This window comes from Mastomys coucha, unplaced genomic scaffold, assembly GCF_008632895.1.
Source record: "Mastomys coucha isolate ucsf_1 unplaced genomic scaffold, UCSF_Mcou_1 pScaffold5, whole genome shotgun sequence".
In the NCBI taxonomy this organism is placed as follows: Eukaryota; Metazoa; Chordata; class Mammalia; order Rodentia; family Muridae; genus Mastomys; species Mastomys coucha.
In genome coordinates this window covers 71,163,278-71,172,541 of record NW_022196911.1, presented here as the reverse complement: position 1 = coordinate 71,172,541, position 9,264 = coordinate 71,163,278, and the positions used below count along the sequence as shown (strand labels likewise).

Below are 9,264 nucleotides of genomic sequence, written 5' to 3'. Positions count from 1 at the left end.
CCTGTAGATCCGCCTGCCTCTGCCTCCCCAGTGCTGGGATTAAAGCTGTGCACCACCGCACACAGCTTCTTTATTCCTCCCTTTTTGGTTAGTATTTTATTTTACTCTATGTGCATGGGTGTTCTTCCTGCAAGTATATCTATGGTCCACTTGTGTGCACGGACCCAAGGAAGCCAGAAGGTGTTGGGTCCCTGAGAATGGAGTTACAGATGGTTGTGGGTGCTGGGGATCAAACTCAGGTCCTCTAGGGAAGTAGCCAGTACTCTTAACCACCAAGCCATCTTTCCAGCCCCTCCATACTGTTCTTTGCTTTTGTTTATTTTTAAGACAGGCTCTCATGTAGCCCAGGTTAGCTTCAAACTTGCTATTAGGGTCTGGAAAGATAATTCTCTGCCACTACCTCCTAAGAAATAGGATTACAGGCATGCGTCATCTTTTCCCTTCTAACCTGATATATTATTATAAAGTGTTTTCTAGACGATTTACTCTTCCTTTCTGACACAATTTGAAATGACTACCTGGATGGTCTATAATTTAGGAAACCATGTCTTTGGTTTTAGACTGTAAGTCCTTTTATATTGATTCATAAAAAGATTTCAGTTATGGGGTATATGGCACAGTCCTGGAACTCTAACTCAAGGCCATGCACACATTAGGCAAGTGCTCTGCCACAGACCTACACTCCAGCCGGCCTTTTCCCTTTCCATTTATTTATTTATTTATTTTATTTATTTGGTTTTTCGAGACAGGGTTTCTCTGTGTAGCCCTGTCTGTCCTGGAACTCACTCTGTAGACCAGGCTGGCCTCGAACTCAGAAATCCTCTTGCCTCTGCCTCCCAAGTGCTGGGATTAAAGGCGTGGGATTAGTCACTGCCTGGCTCAATGACTAGTCTTAAGGATGAAGGTAAGTGTATGAAGGTTAAGTGTAGATGCCTTTCATCTCAAGGAAAATCCCCTCAGCCCAGGAAGAATTGTTAAGGAAAAAGGAACGTACTTCCTAGGGATTTACCATACGCCAACAAACTGCCTTACAGAAGAGATGTGCCAGCTGATACCCCACCAACAGTGTGTGTACCTTAACACCAGCCACTCCACCAACTCTTGCTTTAGGTACACCAGCCACTCCACCAACTCTTGCTTTAAAGTGTACTTGCCTGGCATGCGCTAGAGCCCACATCCGACCTTCAGTACCATGTACTCAAAACATATTTAGCTGCCTATATGGATAGAATTAATTACTGATAGTTAATTCGAAATAATCTAGATGAGGAAGGGTGGGGAAAAGACAAATTATGCCTTTTTTTTTTTTTTTTTTTTTTTGTTATTTGAGACAGGGTTTCTCTGTGTAGCCCTGGCTGTCCTGGAACTCAACTCTGTAGACCAGGCTGGCCTCCAACTCAGAGATCCACCTGCCTCTGCCTCCCAAGTGCTGGGATTAAAGGTATGTGCCACCACCACCCAGCTCAAATTATGCCTTCTACAAAGATTCTTTTATATACTAAAAACAGTCGTGGTCTAAGAGGGTCAGCTCAGTGATAAGAGTCCTCTCCTGCCATGCGAGACCCTAGGTTTAGTCTGTAGCACTGAAAGGGGGTTCTTGAGCAAAGAAGAACAAGGAAAGTTGGAGGAGGCACAGTAATATATGCATATGAGCATGTCTGAATGAAACCTACTATTTTGTATACCAACTAAAACATTAGTAAAAGTAAATAAAAAATAAAAGTCAAGCATTCCGTATGACCACATATAAGTATGGTTTTCTTTGTTGTCTAATTTCCTCTTAATGTATAATTTTGTTTTGGAGGCAGGGTTTCTGTATAGCCCTGGGTGTCCTGGAACTTGCTCTGTAGACCACACTGGTCTCAAATTCAGTGATTCCCCCTGCCTCTGTGCCTAAAGTGCCGGGACTAAATGCATGCTCCACCACCACCCTGCTCTTTTTTTTCCTTCTTTTTTTTTTTTAAAAAAAACAAAAAATTAACAAAAAGACATATTTCAAATAGGTGCTGAAGCTAGGTATAATGGCACATTTCTGTAATCCTAGCACTTATGAAATGACAGGAGAAGAATAAGAAGCATGAGGCCAGTCTGGGTTAAAATAATTTAACTATGTCTCAAAAACTGTGGGAAAGAGAGAGGGCAAGATAGTCCAAGCCTGTTTGGGCTTGAGGGCTACCAGGACTTCTACTGGACAAAACTGCACAGCAAGGAGCCCGAGGCTGACCTTGACTAATGAAACTCAAAGCATACATAAACATCCCAGCTAGTCAGAGGGCTCAGGAGAGGGGAAAGCTCAGAAAGCCAGCGTGTCCCTGTGGCATTGATTACCTTCTACCTAAGTGGTCAACACTAATTGTATTCTCTCCTTCAGGCTGGGTCCTTCTCTTCTTTCCAAAGTCCAGCCTGCCTGCAGATTTCCCTCATGGGTTGGCTCAGGAGCAGCGTGGTCATATTATTTCCTTCCCAGTAAAGAGCATGTACACGAATAGCAACTATTTTTAGCACCTGCTTTCTATATCTTTAAAAACCTGAAAGCAACTGTCTAAATGTTCCTTGTCTGTGCTCATTCACTGCTTACAAAACTTTCAGAGTCTAAACCAGGCACAGTGGTGAGCACCTGTAATCCCAGCCCTCCCGTGGTGGAAGTGGAAGGATCGGAAATTCATGGTCATCCCTGTCAGTCCAAGTTACACAGAACATTTAAGGGTCAAAAGACTCCCTCAAGCTGGTCAAGGTCAACCTTAGGATTCAAAACTCTTCCTAGGTAAAGGCCTGCTATGACACTTCTGTTTGGATCTCAAGTCATTTCCCCTCGAATGTCATCTCTTTCCTTATATGTTCTTTATTAAGCATCCAACCTGCCTCGGTCAGCTCACTGTGGATTCTTATATCCCTTCAGACGCTTCTCTTAGATCTACCAGCCTCTGCTCAATCCTGCCTGAGGCTGACACCTGTGATCCAGGACCACTCCACTCAGGGATGTGTGCTTGTATATGGACTTGCCTTGTGTCTGTCTTCCCAACCTGGGTCCCCTCTCTTACTAGTCTTGTCTCTCCTTGCTTATTCTATCTGCCCTCCAGCCCCTGCCCAGTCCTGTCAGACATAATGGTGCTGAGATGGTGGTGATGTAGTTAGGGCTGTCTGAGTGTTAAGCTGACTGCCTTAGTGAGGCCTCGAGGGCCTGCTGGAGGGGAAAACCAGCTCTGCTGCCAAATAGGAAGCTGGAGCCATGCTGTGGTGACAGGTGCCAGGGGAACGCTCTACTCTGCAGAGGCTGCCTCCTGGTTCCCAGGCACTCACTGGGAGGCAGCTTAAGCCTTCTCCCCGCTCCTGGTTTCTTCTGGAAGCCACTTTGCTGCCTATATTCTGCTAACCAAAACCTGTCCTCTGTGTCTGAGCTCCTGGGCCTCGTGGTAGGCCTTCCCTCGCCCTGATGACTCACTCTCCTTTGGTCCCTCAGCTGTACCATAAACAGGACCAGCTGTGTCACATTCCCAGAGGAGAAACAGCAGCTGCAGGCAGCCCCTCCCCTGGTGTTCAGGCCACTGGACGAGAATCCCCAGAGGCCATGGCCAAAAACCAGTTTAGACAATCTTCCTTAGGGACCCTAAGATGTCCAAAGATGTGTGCGCCTTTTCACAGGAGCCCCCAGGAGAGGCTATGGGATGAATGATAGTCCTTATTCATCTCTAAGGCCTCCTGAATCCATTCACCCTGTGGATACTCCCTGACTCTCTAATGAAGTCACAGAGCCAAGCAGTGGGTGGGGGCTAACATTCTAGGTCTCTGGTCATTTCAGAGAGATGAGCTTTGTCCTCAGCTGGCTGGTATATACACCCTGAGTTCAGTGAAGTCTGTATAGGCCAGGATCCAGTCTATCGTGTCTGGACTGTCCACCCAGGAACTAGTCTGGACAAGTGGACTCAGAAAAGCTGGGCTGCTCCCTAACTGAAACAAGCAGCACCCCTCAGCACACATCACGGGTCCCTGAGGTCACCTTTCCGCTTCATTGGTACAGGGGCGGGGAGGGAAAACTGCCTTCTCCCGGCTGCCTCCCATTCCACCTGCCAAGCCCAGATCTCCAGCGACACCCCCACTGCCTCCTGTTAACCTCTGCACATGTCATGTGCAACACATTCATCAGGTAGAACCCCTCTGAAAAAATGGCCAATTTTCCCCAGGCCAATGGCCATTGACTGCTTTGGTTTCTCAAGATATGGATGGAAATCAGAGCTAAGTGGGCTCTGGTACCAGAAGAGTCCTACCTGCCAGGGACCTAGGCTCTCCAGGTAGGGAAGCAAATGAAAACTCTGCCTGGCTGCAGAACAGGACTGAGCAGGAAGGCTGCTGGACTCACATCTGCTCACAGAGGGCTATTGGCTTCCACACCTGTCCCTCGGGTCCTTAAAGAGAAGGGTATGTGTGTACTCACACCGGTCTAATTCCCCTGAGGTCATTTATTTCTCCAGTTTAAAGCCAAACTCCAATGAATAAAATGGGAAAAGTCCACAGAGAGATTTGTCCCCCTGAACATTTTGTAACCCTCTTCTGTAAGCGTTTCAGATCAGAACTCCCCATCCCTCCCACACTGACAAGGGTCAGGGTAATGAAGTGGAAAAGATATGTTCACAATTTTGGCTGCATCTGCTCCCATCTCTAAGCAACCTAGGCCCTGGATTGTGGGGTGGCGGCCCAAAGACGCCACCTCAGCCGCTGGCCGATGTTTGTGCTTCAGCTGATGGAGCGAACTAAAGGGCTGTACAAACTAGAGACATTAAGCAAACAGACCGGAGTGTGCTGACCAGATGTCTGGGGGAGGCCAAGGCTCTACACCACTGGGTGTGTGCTTGCACCAGTGGATTGGTGTGCTCCTCCCTCAGGGATGCCCAGGCCCAGTGCTGCAAGAGACCTGAGCTAACCAGCCATGACTGTGGGATAGCCTCGGAATCTCCACGGGAGGAAAGGGCTATAGAGTGGAGGACAGAGTGTAGACTCCCAAGGCTCTGTGAGCGGGTAGGGGTGGGGGTTGGGAGTGGGTGGGAGGGTATGGAGGGGGGTAGAAGCCATGGGACACCCCCCCTCTGGATTGTGAGGAAAAGGCATCTTGCCAACTTGGGGCCCCTTCGGCATCAATGAGAGTAACAGCCCACAGTCCATGTCATACAAAAAGCCCTTGGGCCTGAGAAAGTCCCCAAAGGAGGGTTTCCCTGACAACACATTCCCCTACATTCCTAGGTTATCAAGGAGCCATTCTGCTTAAAAGTCCTTGTAGGTTTGATTTAGGGAGCTCTAAAGGCAACCTTGAAAACTCTTTTGTCCCCAAAATGAAAACACAAGCGGGAGACACAAACAGAAAGTGCCACTGTACTGCTGGCGCTGTCTCTGCAAGCTGGTCCTGACGCTTCTGTTTTTTAAAGGCCTGGGCTGTGTCAGAACCAGAGTCAGCTCTGCTCAGCAGAAAGAGTCACCAGCCCAGGGACATTTCCTAACAGCCTCAGTCTGTCTTCGATGACCCATTTCCTATTCCCTCTCAGGGTTTCCTCTCATGAACTCTCAGGTCCTGTGAGAAGGCTCACAGGATGAGGGATTGTCCAAAGAGATCCTCCAGTTGGGGGAAGGGGTGAAGAAGGTGACTTTTTAAAAAGTGCTTAGAAAGCTAACCTGTACTACTTGGGGGCGGGAGTGTCTGTGGGTGTGCTCTGTCCTCAGGTAGAGAACAGTGTAGTGTCTTGGGGCCTCTAGACACAAAGTTGGCAAATGTTTTTCCGTGAACGGCCAGACGGTAAACATTTCTGCTTTGTGGGCCATATGGTCTCTGTCATGACAGCTCCTGTGGCAGGAAAGCATCCACAGACAACACGTGAGCAAACCGGCATGATGCGGTTCAAGCAAAACCTTGTTTATAAGAAACAGGCAGATGTTTGGAGTTGGCCTGGGGTAGCAGCTCATGACCCCCAAAATCTAGGTCCAAGAAAAAGACGTCAGAGGACAAGCCCCTATACATCCCTTACAAGGATGGATCCCCTCCTACCAAATGCTTTACACAGTGCCCACTCACCAACTAGCCTGGGCAGGTCCCTGAAGTGGATAGAAGAGTCAGGAGCTACCAAACATGCACACACACACACACACACACACACACACACACACACACACACACTGATGCTGATTGAAAGCAACTGACAATGTCCCTAAGCAGAACATGTATGTACAATGTTTGATTGTCTGAGTGCATAGTTTTTTCTGGAGCATATTCATGGACTATGTAGAAACCTAAAAGCCCTAGGTACACCCTTTACTCCTACAGAGAGATTATTTGTATTTCAAAGAGAGTTTTACAAAGTATGAAGAGGAAAAAACAACTAAGAAGGAAAATGAGATAAATGATACAAAGAAGCAATTGACACACTGATGACAGTGGCCAGGGACAGGGACCACATCTGTAATCTGAGCACTTGAGAGGGGAAAGCAGGAGGATCGGGAGTGAAGGCCAGCCTGGGCAACATGGTAAGTTCAAAAGCAGCCAGAGCTACGTAACAATACAAAAGAGGTAAGAGGATGTCTTATTAGAAAAGAAAAATTTACGATGTATCATTTTTCATGGTGTCAAATTGCCTAATCTTTAAAGGATGAGACATTTAGATACCCCTTAACCCCAGTACTTAGGAAGCAGGAACAGGCTCTGTGAGTTTGGAGCTAGCCTGGTTTACCCAGCAAATGCCAGGCCAGCCATGGCAACATTAGTGAGATCTTAAAATAACAAAAACTAAATAAGACAGAAGAGGACAGCGAGAGGGCTCAGGGTGTAAAAAGGTATGATAAGAAAGTTCATTCCCACCAAGCAGCAGTAGCGTAGGCCTTTAATCCCAGCACTTGGGAGGCAGAGGCAGGCGGATTTCTGAGTTTGAGGCCAGCCTGGTCTACAGAGTGAGTTCCAGGACAGCCAGGGCTACACAGAGAAACCCTGTCTAGAAAAAAAAAAAAAAAAAAAAGTTGTTCATTCCCCAGAACCCATATAGTTGAGGAAACCAACTCAGAAAGCCACCCTCAGACACCACATGAGCTTCATGTGCATGTGCCTACAAACACATACAACAAACAAATCAAATCAAAGGAACAAATGTAAAAAAAAAATGTTAAAAATGAATGGTGTAGTCTTGGAGGGATCATGAAGGCACTTTCAAACATGTTTCTAGGACTGTAACTACAGATAGTAGACTCCACTCTAGGAGTCTGCTTGAAAGCATATATTAAAATTTAAAACATGCTAATCCTGGGGCCCAGAAATTCTACTTCCTGGAACCTATTTTACAGAAATACATGTACAGATCATTCATTTCAAGTTTTCACAGAGGGAAGCACTGGAAACCATCCTGAACGAGTAGGGAACTAGCTGCGTGAATTACAGTTTGTTTCTAGTACAGGGTAGCACTGACTGAACAACAGAATGGACTAAAGATAAAGAACGCAGAGCTCTGGGTACCGGCAGGGAAAGGAGGGACTCATTGTGTAGATGAAGCAAACGGACAGAGCTGAAGCCATAGAGTGACGCGGATGTGTACAGACGAAACGATACTGACGGATAGATTCTAAAATGCAGGGCAGGAGGGTTTGTTGGTTTGGTTGGGGTTTTTTTTTGTTTTTGTTTTTGTTTTTTAAGACAGGGTTTCTTTGTGTAGCCTTGGCTGTCCTTTCTGGAACTTGCTCTGTAGACCAGGCTTGGCCTCAAATTTAGAGATCTGCCTGTCTCTGCCTCCCAAGTAGCGCTGGGATTAAAGGCAGCTGTGCATCACCACTGCCTGGGAAGGATTTGTTAAACAGAACTCCCCACACAGTGTTTTTCATCTATCTGTCTTTTGCTCTTACTGTCTGAGATGGTCTTGTAGAGCCCACGGTAGCCTTGAACTCCCTATGTAACTGAGGATGGATGCTGTTACTGAGGATGACCTTGCACTCCTCTTGCTCCTTCCAATCACAGGGACTTCGAGGACATGCTGCTGTTTAGTTCTCCTTTTTATCATTTCAGGGGAACAGAGGCAAGGCCTCATTCTGAAGCCTAAGCTCCAAGTCACAGCAACTGTCTGGCCTCTGCCCTGCAGGTGCTGGGATTACAGGCATGTACCACCATACCCAGCTCTTCTCTTTTTATAGATGTAGTACTGGGGTTGGTACAGAGTCTTGTGCATGCCAGGCAATCACTCTGCCACTGAGCCACACCCCAGCCTGTATTTATCCCATACTTCATGCTGAGTAAGCACCGTTCTGCATCTTGGTGCTTAAGCTCCTCAAGTCCCAGGACCATCTCAAACTTAGATCCCTGAAATTCAGATCTGCTCTAACAGATGCCTAGTGTTTCTACAACAACAAGGGCGATGCCAGGTTTATATTTTTCATCTTGATTAAAAAGGGCTGATGGTTGTCGTGTTGTCCAAGAACAAACAGGCCTGTGCAGGACTCCTGTTTCACATTTACACAACACAGTGGAAGCTGTGTACTCTTCACAGTAAGAATGTATTTCTCACTATTTAAACATTTGTTCTCCTCTGGGATTATGAGACGGGAGAATATATCTATTTTTATTCTAAATGCATCTGACTTAAAACAAACAAACAAACAAATAAATAAATAAAATGCCCCAACAGATACAAAGTTAACCTCGCTGGCACCAGCAGAGGTAAGGCCACTGAGCCCCAAGCCTGCTGTGGTCACTCACCCTCAGACACCCACACCCAGGGCACAATCACTCAGGCTGCCTATGCTTTCACTGAACAGAGACTGTAGGAAACTTTCCGTGTCCACAGACATAGGCCCACACAGCTAATCCTCCCTGCTGGAGCCAAGCTTAGGAAAAGGGAACAGAAGATGTGGCCCTATCTGCAGGTCACAAAGATGCCTGCACTCCCAGGGCTCCTTTATCAAAGGGTCAGGGAAATCCCAGGGATTTCTCAACAGCTTGACTCCTGACTTAAGCAAAATGGAAAACCAGAACCAGACTGCACCACAAACAGTAATGGCAGCTGATGTACCCTGAGACCTTCTTCCCAGGTAAACTGAGTAGGGGGATGTCCCTGCTGACAGCCACCTCTGAGTGATGCTCCTGCCTGGCTGGGCAGGTCTGGCAAAGAGGTTTCTATGCCTTCTTTATTTTATTTTTTAATGAGTTAGTTTATACATTTTTTTAAAAAGATTTATTTATTTATTATATGTAAGTACACTGTAGCTGTCTTTAGACACACCAAAAGAGGGCATCAGATCTCATTATGG

The 9,264-nt window shown here is 46.7% G+C and overlaps 1 protein-coding gene across 9 annotated transcripts in view; it reads right to left on the bottom strand.

Annotated features, from left to right (window-relative positions):
* Positions 1 to 9,264, bottom strand: part of Slc43a2 (solute carrier family 43 member 2) — a 43,760-nt gene that overhangs the window by 18,090 nt on the left and 16,406 nt on the right. The gene's annotated exons all lie outside the window — the stretch shown is intronic.